Source organism: Ambystoma mexicanum, chromosome 2p (assembly GCF_040938575.1).
Source record: "Ambystoma mexicanum isolate Mex_15411 chromosome 2p, UKY_AmexF1_1, whole genome shotgun sequence".
NCBI lineage: Eukaryota > Metazoa > Chordata > Amphibia > Caudata > Ambystomatidae > Ambystoma > Ambystoma mexicanum.
The window spans coordinates 1,446,724,856-1,446,741,711 of NC_090923.1; the positions used below are offsets into that span (position 1 = coordinate 1,446,724,856).

General features: G+C 44.4%; 1 protein-coding gene across 6 annotated transcripts in view; it reads left to right on the forward strand.

Moving 5' to 3' along the window:
* Positions 1-16,856, forward strand: part of AGAP3 (ArfGAP with GTPase domain, ankyrin repeat and PH domain 3) — a 1,746,798-nt gene that overhangs the window by 734,441 nt on the left and 995,501 nt on the right. The window lies entirely within an intron of this gene.

The window sequence follows — 16,856 nt, forward strand, 5'->3', positions numbered from 1 at the left end:
ATCCACATGTGGTACTGGTGCTTGCAGGACCTGAAGAAGTATTTTGGAGAATGCGGGTCGTCGTAACCCAGGCACCAATGCTGTTTTTTTTCTGGATGGATACTGTGGCTAAAAACTGCAGACTGGCAGTAATTTAAACATAGAATGTATGGCTATGCCTATGTTTTGTTCAATGTTCACCTAAATGTTTGTTATGGTGGTGTTGATGCTATCCATGTTATCGACAGGTGTTGCTTGCAATATGTTTGATCATAATTTTAGGTGTATTGTTACCATATTCTATCACGGTTCTCATCCCATAGTTTTATATCCATCGTCTATATTGCGCCTTCTGTTGCCTGCCATACATGATTTGGATTGGAATGTGCTCTAGTTCTATGAAGTGTCTGATGTTGTGTATGTTGCCTATGGCCCTCTGTTGTTTTTTGGTGGGATATCCTGTGATTAATACCAGGTTTCAGTTTGCTATTTTAGTTGCTTATTTTTGCATGTTCACTTGTCGAGCATGCCCTTCAACCTTTCTGTATAAGTGCGTGCACTCCTATCATAAGAAAAAGAAAAGGATGTGCTAGTGATGCATGCACTTATCCCACTTAATTCAGTGCCCAGAATCAGAAATTCTATGCATAGATTGTTTTTGCTCTCACCTTGGCACTTTGCTCTATACTTTGAAAATGCCTCTAGGTGGTTTTAATGTGAGCATAGTTTAACCGTATGTACAGAAGGCATTTGATGCATAGAATAGGACTAGAATTAGTTCTGCCATTGAGAAGGGGGCTTGTCAGATATTGTCTATTCCCCAGAATGTGAATGAATGCACATCATGGAATGTTCTCGAAATGTATCTAATCATATCCATTAGATTGAACCAGTTCACATTTTATTTTGAATAACTTTTTTAAGATGCGACCCCCATTACTCAAAAATGTGAAGGTTGCTTTGCATGGCCCACACCGTAAAACAAGTGTTCAGTATTGATGGGCAGGACACTAGCTAGTTTTGAAGCTTCCAGTGTAGATCTTCATGGTAATCTGTAGTCTTAATGCAACAGTCCTCTTGGGACACGGTTTTGGTAGTCCAGTAAAGGCAGGTAGAACGGCCACCACTGTTCAAGTTTCAGCATTAGGAATGATTTAGGAAGACTCACTGGTGCAGACTAGGCCATTCTCCCGCTTTCTGTGGCCAAGAGGTGCATGGCACTCTTGGCCATGCACCTCAACTGCACCAGTATCACCACAGGCCTTCTCTTAAACTTCAGGATCTTGCAACATCTCCTGGTTTCAAGGATCCCGAGCCACCATTTGGAGGCCTCAAGGATATATGTTGTGCACCTACAGCACTCCCAGAGTGTCAGACGATTGAGCACTCACGGTCATCTTTAATAGGTTCTCAGTTTAAAAACATTAAAATCCCTGGTTAAAGCTCCCCTCTAGGCAAGACTCTAGCCCCCTTTTGCTGAAGGTATGTTTTCACTGCGGAACCAGCTTGTAGATTGCCCATTATGGCCTATGAGCCATTCAATTGTGTAGTCCCTCCACCTCACTTTGGTCCTTTATGGCCCTAACCAATTAGGTGGCAGGGCTTAAAGCTATGCCACTGGCAGCCATCTTCAGATTCTGAGCCGTAGAAGACTACATGTCTGACTGCTGTGCGTGGGAACAGCCTCTCAGGGGAGACGGGTGGCCGCATGCGAATCTATGAAAGATACCAATGCTGGAGAAATACAGTTACAGGTGAGTAACTAAGACTTTTCCAGCATTGGATTGTTCATAGATGCAGATGCTTGAATACAATACCAAGCAGTTAAAACATGCCTATAACATATGTATATTCTGCAGATCCTTCTATTTGCCTTACTATACAGCAACTAAATAGGTTACATTACCAGAGAAGGCGGGAAGAGAAGGCTGCTTTTTCCTTCTGCAAAGAGATGGCGGAGAACCACTTAGCCCACTGCTGAATCTTTGCTGGTATCTTCTGCCAGGCTGTAATGCTTGGCGAAAGTATGCAGAGTGCTCCAGGTTGCGGCTCTGTAGATGTTCTTTAATGGTACTCCTGCGTTAAACGCAACCAAAGCTGCTCTCCCTCTGGTGGAGTGAGCTGCAGGAGGTCTGGTGAGTGGGCCGCCTTTAGCCTGGTGACAGTGACTAATACATTGGGTTACCTAACGCGCCAAGGTCTGCTTTGAGATTTGCTGCCCTTTGGTGCGGCCAGCAAAGGCGATGAAAAGTTTAGTCGAGGAGCGGAACTCCTTAGTTCTTTGTATGTAAAATTTTAGAACCCTTGCCACATCCAGCGAATGTTCTCTCTGCATTAGATGTGTGATTCATGAAGAAGGATGGAAGCACAATGCGCTCGGTGAGTGTCATTTCTGACAATATCTTGGGTAGGAATTTAGGATGTGTTCTTAGGATGACGCAGTCCTTGAAGGAACAAGGTGAAAGGGGGTTCTGACGAGAGGGCTTGCAACTCACTAATCCTCCTGGCTGACCTGATGGCTACTAGGAAAGCCACTTTCCAGTATAAAATGTTTGTCACACCGGTGAATCGGTTCATACAGTGATTCTATGAGCGCTGCCAGGACCGTATTCAGGATCCATGAAGGAACCGGCGTTGGTGGGTAAATACGCATCATTCCTTTCAGGAATATCTTGATAGCCGGTTTGGTGAGCAAAGATTGTTGACCTGTATTTGTCGTGTATGCCGATATGGCAGATTGAAGCACCTTTATGGATGTTAGGGAGAGCCCTGCTTTGGCCAGATGCAGCAGGTAAGGCAGTACTTGTCTGATCGATGCAGCGAGTGGATTCACTGATGTTTCGCACCATTTGGTGAAACAAGTCCATTATCGGATGTAAGCGATCCGTGTGGAGGAGCCCAAGAGGCCTTGATTATATCCCAGCACTCTTCAGGAAGATTCAAGTAAATTAATTTTCGCTGCTCAGGAACCACACCCTGAGTGACAGGCTCGCTGGGTCGTGGTGGAGAACCTTGTGATCCTGTTGAGGCTCTGAGGAACTCTGAGACGAATCGGGGGCCATCGGGACAGGTGTCGCAGGGTTGGGTACCAAACTTGGCGAGCCCAATCCGGTGCTATTAGAATCATTGAGCAGGCCTGTTCCTTCAGTCTGCGAAGTACTCTCGCTATGAGAGGAATCGGAGGGGAGGCATAAAGGAATTTCCCTGTCTAGTCCACTGAGAAGGCATCCCCCATCGAAAGGTGTTCTGGATATCTGGAGGCGAATCTGTGGCATTTCTTCGTGGCCTTGGTGGCAAAAAGGTTGATCTGTGGCTGCCCCCAGTTGTGAAATATCCGTTGGACTTCTGCTTCGTCTAGCTCCCATTCGTGGGATGCTGCGTAGTCTCTGCTTAACTTGTCTGCCAAGACATTGTCCACTCCCGGTAGGTGTTCCGCTTTGATTTGAACTTTGTGATGTAAAGACCAGGTCCATAGCTTTTGAGCTTCTTGAGACAACATCTCTGACCTCATGCCTCCTTGTTTGTTCGTGTAATGCATGGAGGTCGTGTTGTCGTCTGGATGGTTACCACCTGCCCTGCTAGCACCGGTAGGAAGGCCTTTAGCGCCCACCGTATTACCCTGAGCTCCAGAGCATTGATATGTAGTTGGGACTCCTGGCCAGACCACGTGCCCTTTGTTTGCAGATCTACCAGGTGTACCCCCCAGCCCGATAGTGATGCATCCGTTCTGAGGAGAAGGGTTGATGTCGGAGCTTGGAAAGACATTCCTTGTAACAGGTTTTGAGATGTACCCCACCATCGAAGTGCCTTGTGAAAGGTTGCTGGTAGCTGGATGGTATCCTCCCAAGACCCAAGTGCTTGCTTCCATTGGCGGTCCAGGGTCTCTTGAATTGGTCTCATGTGAAGCCTGCAATTTGGTATGAGGAATATACATGAAGATATCATGCCCAGGAGACATTTGAAAGAGCGTACTGTGGCTGTCACGTTGCCTTGGAACCATGAGGTCAGATGGAGTAATGATGATATTCTGTCTGCTGATGGTCTTACCCTGGGTATGCTGGTGTTGAGCTCTGCCCCCAGAAAAAGGACTGTCTTGCTGGGTACTGTACATGATTTTGCCTCGTTTATCGAGAATCCTAACCCCTTCACGAGGTTTGTCGATCTTGCAACTGCCACGCTCGCGAGTTTGAATGAGCATTATTATTAGCCAGTCGTCCAAGTACGGGAAAATCTCAGTTCCCGTTCTTCTGAGCATTTGCTGCTACCGGTGCAAGACATTTGGTAAAAACTCTTGGTGCTGACTTCAGTCTGAATGGGAGGACACAGAATTGAAAATGTGACTCCCCTGTTGCGAATCTGAGGAACTGTCTGTGGGCAGGATGAATGGGGATGTGGAAGTAGGCGTCTTCCAAGTCCAGAGTGTCCAGGAAATCGTTTTTGTTTAACCATGGAAGGACGCTCCGAAGGGATGTCATCTTGAATTTGATGCGCTTGATACATTTGTTGAGCGCTCTTAACTCCATTATCGGTCTCCTCTGACGTTTTTTCTTTTTCACAAGGAAAAACTGGGAGTAGAAGCCTCTTCCCATCTGATGATCCGGAACCGGTTCTATAGCTGCTTTGTGAAGAAGTTTACAAACTTCCAACATGAAAAGTTGTAGGAGATGTACCTTGTGTGGAACGGGAGCAAGGGAAGGAGGTTGACCCAGAAATTCGATGGTGTGACCCTCACAAATCACTTGCAACACCCACTTGTCCAATGTTATCCTTAGCCAGCGTTAGTAAAAGTGATTTACTCGTCCTCCCACCGGGCTGTGTCGTGGGAGTGAAGGATAGGAGTTGTCAATTCTGCTTGCCTTGGGTTTTGGCTTGTTTAGAGCCACGTCTTCTCCTTTGGGTGTATCTGCTCGTTGACTGATGGGATCTGTTGTCCTGCAAGGTGTTGCCTTGTGTTTATTGGCTGTAGGAAGGGCGATTGAAGCCTCTGTATTTGGATGATGCACCTCAAAAGGGTCGAAAGGATCTACGATCTATGTCCTTGTCTTTAAGGAAACTGATGGCTTGTGCTGTATTCCCTTGAGATGGTCGTCAATCTTTTTCCCAAAGAGGTCCTGCCCATCATAAATCATATCTAATATTTGAGCTTGAACCTCTGGTCTAAAGTTTATAGTCTTCATCCAGGCTTGGGCCATTTGCCTGAAACTTGATTCTGCTATGTCAACTGCTGCGTTGATCATATGATCGGAAGTAGCTTCACCGTCTGATATGATCGCTCTGGCTTCTTCCTGAAGATCCGTTGGTAAGTGTTTGGCCAATTTAGACATACAAAGCCATAGCTCATGATCCAGCCGTGCTGTCATGACCAGAGCGTTGCTAGCCCTGATGGTCAGAGAAGCCGAAGAAGACACCTTCCTGCCCATAGCCTCCAATTTACGCCCTTCTTTGTCAGGTGGGGCTGATAAGGGTGATGATGGATTAGCCCATTTTCTTCCTGGCTGCATCCGTGTGTCACGACTCTGGGCCGTCCACAAGACACCAGCCTCCATCCTACAACATCCGCTCATACACAAAGCTCGGGGTATCCCCAAGGCACATGTACTCTCCAGAAAAGACACTGGGTCAGAGATCAGATAAAGGTGGGTTGGGCCCAGGCTTGGCACATCTGGCGTCATGTACATCACACTTTGGGTGAATAGACTCCAGACAAAATACAAGGCTGTAGTCGTGCCTTTTGGGTGTGGCTGGGTGTGGCTGCCATATAAGCCACACCCAGGCATGCAGTCCCTGCTTCGCGTTACTCTGCTTGATGCAGCGTGACGCTCACCGGCACAGCTCCTGAAAATACTTACCCGAGGACTTCGTGCAACGCTCACCTGTTCCGCTCCAGCTTCGGAAGAACCGCAGTTGCAGGAATACTCACGCGACTTCATTTAGACGACCGGCATCCGGCTCCTGTTATCACAGCTTCTTCGACCCCGGGCACAACTTCAGGATTCGCTCTGCTTCAGGTACACGACTTCGGCAGACACCTGCAAAAGAAAGAAAACAGTGAGCACAGTTCAACAGAACAGCATCGCGCACATCTTAAAAACACCAGTGGTGGATCCAGTTGGCATCATCAGCACGAGTCGGCAGACACCTATAAGACAAAGAACAGGCCATTACAAACACCGCGGGCACACAGAAGGCAAAGCACGTTACAGAGGCGTTATCAAACCTGTTTCGCTGCTGCATGCGTTCGTTGACCCATCATCCCGCCATCGGCAAGCCTGTAATCGAAAGAACCGAGCATTAGAAGGACAATGAGCGCATATGATAAAACAGCACATTGAAGGAAGTTGGAAATAAAAGACAACAGAAGGTATGAACACCTACCTCACTGAGGAGAATCCTCACAACATAAAGACTTAACAAAACGAACATTCATCCACGCCACAGCAGGACTGTGCTTGGGAGATACGAACCAGTGACGTAACTGGTTCCAACGCTGAACATACTCGTGCCCCTGCCTGAGTTAAGAGCAGGACGGAGAGACATCCTTTCACATATATCTGGTGAGTTAACCAGCAGTCAATTCTGGGAACATTAGGGGTGGCATTAGGGTGGGAGCAGACACAGACCCCCACACACCTGTATTCTAACCTTGTCCCGTAAACACATTCATAGGAACAGCTCCAGAGAATCCAGGCTCCAGAGGGTCCAGGCTATCACTCCGCAGAGAAGAGGCTCCGGGTGCTCCTGCAGAGTAAAGGTGAGCGTAACACTGTGATAAAGGAGTCTGGTTTCGTGTGCCCTCTTAGGCATAGTGGTGCTGTATCCGGTGCTTTAAATTTCTTCTCTGGTCTGGAGATGAGTGCAGGTACAATTGTGTAGCCAAAATCTTAGTTCCAGCGTCCCATATGGTATCTAAAAGAGGAATCGTAGTGATTGTTCTCCTAGTTTATCTCTGTTCATATAGAACCGACTTCTTTTCCTCTGATGTGACTTGCAACTTGAAAAGGTCTAATCGTATGAAACTACATTAAATCGTCGGGTGGAGACATATTTCCTGGGGAGTCCTTCTTCCTAGGTTTTTCTACGATGTAATCGCCCCACTCGCTTTGCGTGTCCAGCTCATAAGTAATCTCACTTTCTTCAGGGTCTGAAAAATCTCCGAATGGGGCCTCCTGCCAGTCTGAGACCGATGCAGTGGCTGGAACTACAGTAGGGTCCCTTGCCTAGGTTTTTCTACGATGTAATCGCCCCACTCGCTTTGCGTGTCCAGCTCATAAGTAATCTCACTTTCTTCAGGGTCTGAAAAATCTCCGAATGGGGCCTCCTGCCAGTCTGAGACCGATGTAGTGGCTGGAACTACAGTAGGGTCCCTTGCCGGTGGCCTTGGTCTAGGCGATGATCTTGGAGGGGAGACCCTTGGTAGTGAAGCACTCAGCGTCCTGCTCCTAGATCTGTGAGGAGGCTCCGATGAATGTGCTCTCTTACGAGATCTGCTCCTGGTAGGGGAGCTTCTTGGCGTGCTATGATGAGTTGAAATATCCCTCTGGAGGGGATCTTGTATCTTTCGGCTTAGAAGATCGGCGTCTTTGCCTTTGACGCCTGTTGAATTAGGCAATAATCCTTTGCATCAACGCCATGAGTGCTGGATCGTATGGATCAGTGGGCTCCTCCGTAGTGGGATGCCAGAAAGGGCTATTTTCCTTGGGAGTGAGAATAGGCTGTCAACAAATGAATTCGGCGTCCGAAAATTCTTCCTGTAGAACGTCTGGAAGCTCTGTCATCTCTCTTAAAGGAGACAGTTGAGCTCCAATTGGTTGATTGTGGTCCTCTGGGGTGTAAGGGCGGCCCATTGGCTTGTTCAAACCACTTTTATTGGGCAGCGTAACCGCGGCATCCGTGGACGGTGTTCCGGGTTTATTTTTCTCAGTCGACGAGGAAGTGGGTGGTGTCGTGGACGGTGTTGACTGTTTTGTCAGTGGTGGTTTTGTCGACGAGTACTTCGCCGACAATGGTTTTGTCGACAGGTGATGGTCCTTTGACTCTGTCGGCGACAGTTTCGTGGACGAGCAGTGGGATTCCTTCGTTGACGATTGCTTAGTGGGGGTCAATTTCGACGACAAGGACTTACTCGTCGATGACGAGGTTTGAAGCGTTGTCATGGACGTTCTCGGTTTTGTTGATGGTTTGGTCATCGACGGGCCCTTATCGCTGGTGTCGCTCATAGACAGCGTTTTTGTGGACGATTGTACCCCCCACTTCCCCGAGCTTTTTGAAAACGCCTCCTTACCTTTGAGGTAGTTTTTTCCTCAGGATGCCTTTTCAGTACTCCTTTCCATTGAGGAGGCCCTTCTCTTTGAAATTTGCCTCTCAGAAGATTTTATAGACAGCACAGGAGCTGTCTTAACAGATTCTTCATCTGAAGAGTGCACTCTTGACTCTAGATGTAGGAGTCTTCTGTGTCTGTCCTGAAGAGTTTTGTTGGAGAAAGTCTAGCAAATATCGCATTTGTGGATTTCATGAGGGTACAGACAGTAGATGCACTGCTCATGAGGTTCCTTCATGTAGACAAGCTTCTTCTTGCATCTAGTAAAGTCCCTGAACAGGGAAAGGCTTTTTGACAGTTGGTTCTTCTGACATGGTGTGAAGAAAGGTTTCACTTGACGAATTTCGATTGACAATAAGTGTTTTCTGAGCCCAGAAACACAGAGAAGGAAGAGCTTGATCAGGGGATCAAGGTAGGATTATAATTTGAGAAAATAGTTTACAGCTAACGATGATAAAACACTAAAAGCTCGGAGAGCTGGAGGTTTCCCCTCTGTCTGTTAGACTGTGGTGAAAAATCCAAAGATGGCTGCCTGGGGCGGAGCTTAAGCCCTGCCACTGCCCTGCCACTTCATTGGTTTGGTACTCCTACCTTTCTTTGGCTCATACCATAAAGACGCCGAGGCACTCCACACAATTTACACCACCATCTAGGCCTGGATGGTGGTCAATGGCCTTTGCCTCAATGGGGACAAGACCGAAATAATTATATTAGGTAAAAAAACTACTCTGGTCAAACTTGATAAACTGTACTCCAACTTTACCATTGATAATACGATCATCCCTATGTCTACATCTCTCAAGACACTTGGGGTCTACTTAGAATCCACACTATCCATGACTAGACAGGTCAGCGCTATCACATCCTCATCTGCACACACCACCAAGCTCATAAACGCCATAAACCATGCTTATCTAAACCCAATTGTCCATCAATAGCTAGAGCAACCTTTGGTGCCAAATTAGACTATTGCAGTGCTCTATTAACAGGTACATCTGAAAAAAACCTAAAAAGATTACAAGTCATGCAGAATAATGCACTTCGTGCAGCTTTAAGCATAACTAAAAGGGAGCATATTTCCCAGGCCAGACAATCGGCTCAGTGCCTCCCAGTCAAAGAGCAAATCAATTTCTAAATCCTCACCCTCACACATAAATGCCTCACCCTCTCTGCACCGTCATACCTCTCAGAGACTATTACCAAATCCTCCTCTACACGACCCACCAGGACACAATACACCAACCAACTTCTCATCCCACAAATCAATAGAGCCAAAGCTGGCGGGCTAGGTTTCCCTTACATTGCCGCCAAATCCTGGAATGCACTACCCACAGACATTAGATCAGAAAACACGCTCCTTGCTTTCAGAAGAAAACTCAAAATCTCACTCTCAGTACTGTAAATTGCAACTGTCTTAATCAACTGTAACTATAAACTGTAACAAAAGCAACCATACTGTAAATTGCAAATGTCCATCCACCTGTAACTAAGAACTGTCTGGAACAAGCGCCACAATGCCCCCGGGCTACTGTGCGCCCTACAAATCTGAATAAATAATAATAGGGCCATAAAGGACCAAAGTGAGGTGGAGGGACTACAAAATTGAATGGCTCATAGGCCATAATGGCAATCTACATTAATTTTTCTATGGAAATAATATATAGATATAGATATATATATATATATATATATATATATATATATATATATATATATATATATAGATAGATAGATAGATAGATAGATAGATAGATAGATAGATCTATATATATATAGATAGATCTATATAGATATATATATTTAATTTTTTAATCCTTATTTAAATCAGAGGATTCCCGGTCTGACGATGGAGAATATTCAAGCATCTGAATCTATGAAAGTTCCAATGCTGGAGAAAGGGATCTTGGACCAAACAATGGATAAAGAGTGAACTAACTGGAGCAAAACATGGAGGAGCTATTAATGCTTCCTCCAGATATGGAGACAAAGCCGTAACCGAGACTCTGAGGCATACAGAGCTAAAGCATTGGCAGCTACTCTGTATGGTGGGGAGATGTGGGGAGACTGCAACCATACAGCTTTGGGAAGAAAAGAATCTAAAACGGAGGACTGCAACCATTGACTCTCCAGATGTTTTGTACTACAGCTCCCATTATCCCTAACCATCATAGCCAATAGCCAGATATCATGGGAATTGTAGTACGAAACATTTTGAGCCAAAGGTTGCAGGCCCCTGATATAAAAATAATCAAAACCTTTCTAGGCCTCCCAATGAGTAGGCCTAGCCTATTCAATCTTTATAGTTTTAAATTAGGACAAAGGTAATTATCTATGAAGCTCGCATCAGACCACTCTTATTCTGGGGAAAATTAGGGGCAAGTAACTCCTTGGATTGAAGTACATCAAAAAGACCAAGGTTCTTGATCATCTGTGGGATGCTGTTGGCATGAATCAGTTAGTGGTCACTGTCGTGGAAAAATGACCACTGACTATTCTGGTGGATGGGTGAATGTATTCGTAAAAAGCAGATAGTGGAACAAAACATACCAACGACAGTATAAGACTTCAGTGCAAGTGAAAAACCCCCTCCCTCCAAGCACTGTTCTTATACCCAAAGAAACACATGTATGTAAGTGGAAGGGGCGGCCCAGACCGAACAAAGACTCATCCTGAAATAATGTTTAAAACACGAAACAGTCTCTCTATCCCAGTCTTTGATACCAGCTGTGTTCTTACATCTAGGACAGTGTTGTCAGAGAGGACAACATAATGTGAATACACTCCTCAAAGGTTCACACAAGGTCTGAGGCAGGCAAGCAGGCTTACAGTACGATGACTTCTGCCTACTAATTCAGCTTTTCCTAGGAAAGTGGGACCCTAAAACATGCTAACATATTCCAAAAGGGAAACACAGCATCAGAAGCGAGAGATGTGGAGATGAGTAAGTTACACACCAGCTGAAGAGCCTTCATTACAAAGACATGTGCAGTAAAGCCTAAAGCCTCACCTCACACAAGCAAGAAACAGTGGTCTAAACATGGCAGTTTACAATACCTACTTGATATTATAACGCAGCAGTATTCTAGAGGAGTACCAAACATTTTCAAATTCAGACTTTTCCCCAACACTACCAGGAGACCCTGATAAAAACCTATGACGAATGGCAACTAGCATGAAGGCTTGCTGTGATCCCCCAACACGGGCATAATTCAGTTATCTAGATAAGAAGACTATCTCAGTCTGAGAATTCTCTCACTTGCTGATACAGGTCAGCGCGACAAGATTACAGTTCTTACAATGTAGGTTAGACATATTACCATTAAGCAGATTTTCTTACAAGTGGAAAAGTGGCGCCATTAAGGAATGTGAATTTTGCATCAATCAGAGTGAAATATTGAGCGTTTTATGCTGTTCTGTGGAGCATGTACCTCGGAGAACTTAATATCTTGAAAACCGATTTTTCAACATCAGAGCAGTAAACCAAGCTTTACTATTATATCATTCCCCCAACTCTGATTTGACACAATACATAAAAACAGCTTGGGAATTAAGGAGATTACTGTAGGTATACATTTTTATACATATTTTTTTTATCCCAAGATTAACATTTTAGCAGACGGTGCACTTTGCGCCAAGGCAAAAATATTGTATGATGCTTGGAAACATGTGCAATTTTATAGATATCGTTATTTGACAGCTAGTAAACTGTTAGTTAGTATCACAAACCCATGACACATCCGGTTACAAGTGATTTCAACAAATTTAATTACAGAGAATGCTGCTGTAATAAGGAAATGTTAGAACCTAAAATATCGATTTTTTTTTTATTTTGTTTTAAATTTGGGATGGGGCCTCCCCAGGCCCCTTGTTTGCCTATACCTTTACAACCACGCCAACCCTCTACCCACCCGTTTAACCCCTTACCCCACCGCTGATATTTTTTGTTAAAACATTTTAGTTATTACAGCATTCTTCGTAATTTCATTTGTTAAAATCACTACATACCGACATATCCTAGTTGTGAACTCACATGTGTCATTGGGTTGCTGTAATACTTACAGAATTGTATAACTGAATATATTTTTTATTGTATCTTTATATTTATGAACTTAATTGTATAGTCGATGATGCACTGTATTTTTGTTTGTATGTGATTTTTATGGTGCTCTGTCAACAAAATAAACCGAATTTGATGATTGTCTGCACAACCTTGGTTTGGGTATTTTAGTAAAAATCCATGCACAAACACATTTTTGAGCATGCAAGAAGAGAATGAACCCATCTCAAGATCGTAGAAAAGCATTAATAAGTTATCCATATTCTGACCACGACATTCGGTAATGCTGTGTTTGTAGCATTCACTGGGAAACATACAAATGGCTGGATACCAAGTGTTTCCATTCAGATCAGGTAAAACAAACAAGAGACATAATTCATGTGGCACAGCTTTTCTGGCACCACTGATCAAATATATCCATGGAGCATAGCTTTGTCAGTGACATAAAGGGGCAGGCTCCTTTATGCCGGTCGTTTCCACATTTTCGTTTTTCCACATTTTTTTTGTTGTTTTTTTTTTTTTTGGGAGTATGTACCTATTTTAAGGAGTAAAAGGGGGCAGCAAATCTCTTATTTGTATGACTTCACGCCAAATCAGTACATTAATCAAGGTCATCCTGGACCAATCTTGGTGGTTCTTAGGTCTCACAATACGGTCATCCCTTGACAGAGCATTATCCTTGTTATATCCATAGAACGGGCTACTCCAGTAAACCGTTTGTTGTGGCCAAATACGCTCTCTGAGCTTCCTTGGAAAAAAAGTGTAGTATTGGGTTTCATTAGCATTCTTTGGGCATGCCTTACGTTGATTGCACATCTACATTGAACAAGGAAGTGGTAATACCGGCTTTATGAGCAAACCATTAGGGGAACGTGCAAAATAGATGCATGAAAATCCATGGCCATCTCCATCCACTGCAAAGTCTATTGCATGCATGATGGCAGCATGACCCTGATAGCTGCCAGGCATTCATGGTGGGACACTAGACGAGCATCATTGCATTCTAATCACTGACAAAGGGATTCTCTGTGCCCTTTTTTCCACACACGCCCAACCACAGTTTTTGACAGGACTGATTTTTCCTATATGTATTTGTTTGTAGTAATCTTAACACTGAAATTTCCAGCGCTCATAGACTTTACTTTTTATAGGTAGTCCTTCCTTTATTTTTTGTATGCGTGTGTAAGTAAATGATTGTGATAATTGGTATGGATAGTCATTGTGGGACGAAGTTTATGCAAAGCGGAATTTGTCTTGGTGCTGATTCGTGATGTGGACACTCGCTGAGAACAGAAGGTTTATGAATATAGGGTGTGTGTCTGTTATGGTGCAGATTACGGATTTAATCCACATTCATGCTTCATCCCTAGTTCGCATTCATGAGTTTGTTTTTGCATTTGTTCATCAATATTAGACAATTGTCACATTTGTGGCACGCCCTTGTCCAGAATTGTGAAATTCGTTGTTACGCGTGTTTTCATGTGGGAATAGCACAATGGTGTGCTTTGGTGGGTTGGGTTGTGGATGCAGATACTTGCTGAGGTGCGTGAATTATGAACTGTGAGGATTCCATCTCACCCCCCAATGGGCTCGAGAGATTCTGCACTGAAAGAAATGGAAAGGGACATAAAGCAGACTCCAACCCATAGCAGGTTTGGGCTGTGTCTTAAAGGCGTAGCAACTGCCTCGTTTTAATGAAAGACCTTCATATTTGATGATAAAATCCATAGGCACATGAGCGCCAAAGACCAAAAACAAAAACAACAAAAAATACGAAACTAGTGATACTGGTGTGTATATTCTGATGTTAGGGGGGGAAGGAACATGGTAGAAATGTGAGAATGCTATGCGGTAGCAAAGAAAACGGGACGTGCATTGCATGATCTATGCACTCTACGCCAGATTCCTAGGGGTTATTAAGTGTGTATTTTAGATGCCGGGAGGCCAGGCCCAGTGTTCATTGTAGGTGTTAGTGGGGCCCAGATAATCGGGCTCGGCATCAATATAAACAACGTTAAGTACACATATGATTAACTTTCTGAATAGAAAACATTTGAAACCGACTAAAAATATTTTAGTTGAAGGGCATTATGGTTGAAATGCAAAACATGAAGAAAAAAAACAGGAATCTTCCTATTATGGTTAGCAAGGTAACCATAGCTTGCCCACCACAATTCACTACTTCACACATTCATTTTATGTGCCAGCTCACAGGGGTGCCACTTCAAAAAACCTGGGGGAGGGGAGACAATACAAATGTGACACATGTATACAACTAGTAGGAACACGAGATAAGGTTACACGTCCAAGTAGTCTGCTTAGTTACAGTCAATCTCAATGATCTGGGCTGAGAGTTGGATTGCAGTGTGGCAGATCCTTTTGCTAGGGCACCATTGGTTGCAAATACTCTTTTACTTACAGGTTATTCATATTGCAACAAACATAAAACAAGTGGGCAAATGAACATGTCAGCTAACCTTTTGAAGGGCAAAGGCAGTAAAATTCGAGGTTATTAGATAATGTCTGCGAAGCGGAAGTGGTAGTCATAAGGTAGAACTGCAGCGAGTCTAGTAAAGGAGCCATTGTGATAGGGAAGTTTATTTGGTATTGAATTTCACTTTTCAAATGTTGGTCAACACAAACCACACCCACAATGTAGTGTAAACTTTATTTTCAAGCAGCCATTTTCCATGTTAATTAGCTTAACATGCGACATGAGCGGGGCATGGCAGAGCAGAGTTGGAGAATTTCTGGCAATAGAATTGGAGATATATAAACAGCGCAGGCAGGAGGGAATATTGAGAAAATAGGACTGTGGACTAAGAGTACCGTTGTCAGCACAGTAAGTACCTTTTTCATACTCAAACCTTCTGTCCACTTCCATCCATACTTATGGGGGTTTCTAAAGCATCTCTAGACTGAAAGTGGAGATTGGAAATTTGTGATAATTGCCAAAAAGGTAGTGCAGTACTGCTTGTCCAAAACTGTGGTTGGCTCTTAAGCTGGAGTCCAGCATAGAGTATTTACAGAAAGCCTTGAGTCGGCACTCAGGTAATGGCCTTGCAAATACCCTCTAAGGCAGGTGTGTGAAACCAGTGGCTCTCAAGATGTTTTGAACTATGACTCCCATGCTCCCTGACTATTGACTAGTCTGTTTAGGACTGATGGGAATTGCAGTCTAAAACTGGAGAGAATAATCTTGCAGATCCCGCTCTAAGGGAACATGCATATGGATGTTGATGGATGTCGATTTAGCTCTTAGGAGGTGGGCATGGAATCTCCTTGCAGGGGTTTTATTCTTTGACTTGTAGGCCTAAGGGTGGCAGAAACGAGCCACCAGGCTATGGCGGCCTGGGATGCTGCTGAGTATGGTGAGCCACTCCCCCTGCCCCCCTAAAGGTGACAGTTGCTCTGATTTACTGACCTCTGTAGTTCCTAGCAGGTATACCTTCAACACATGTGCCACATCCAGATATTCCAGGGCTCTATTCAAGTCCAAGGATCGGTTCCGGAAGATCGAAAAAGAAAGTTCTTGATTGGTGTAGAAACTTGAAACAATGCAGAAATGAATGCTAGGTCATTAGGACAACCTTGTCCCTGTGAAAAATCAGGTAGGGTTCCTCCAAGCTCAGCGCATATAGTTCTCCAAACTTGTGGGCCAAAGCGATCACCACCATGAATACATTCTTATAGGTGGCCACTTCAGATCCAGTGTGGCCATAGGCTGAAATGGTCTTTTTATGAGGGTGGTAAGGACAATGATTTAGACCCAAGGTGAATGATGTCTTATCATCAGAGGTTACGGTCCCAGAATGCAAGATGACCTGGCGCTTGACAGTGGAGTATGCAAGACTCGCAGCTCATAACCTGGCATTAAGGTAAGCTCTAATTGCCAACAGGTATATCCTTCAGGTTTCCACTGAGATACATGTTTGCACGAGGAATCTAGTAAAGTATAAAACATTACCCACTGAGGACTCCAGGTGATTGATTTCCATGTATAAACATCAGTGAAAGATCCACATTATTTTACTTGCATACTTTGACCTCATCTGGATCCTTTCTCACTGCTCTAATGACTTCTAGGTTATCTTCTGATACTCCCATATCATTTGACTGAAGACTAAGTTCCCTGGGACCAATGGGAGATTAGGGGAGGAGGTGCAGGGCCAGTCCTCTCCCACACTCGGGTGGTAGATCTGGATGGAGCGGCAGAAGCAAAGTGGGATTGCTCCTCATGTTTTGTTCTGGAAGTCAAAAAACAGATCCTTTCCTTCTGGGCCAGTTTGGGGCAATCGGGATTAGATGACAAACTGGCGACTGCTTGATTGTGTGTGTACTACTCCGAGTAGAAGCACAATTGGGGGAAAGTCAGTCTGTCCTGCCCATGAAAGTAATAGAGTACAGATCATCTTCCCACCCCACACTTTCCAAGACGTGTAGAGGGGGCCTTTCTAGTTTCCCTCACTGGTGAATAGGTGCAGGAGATGAGTCACTCCTGGG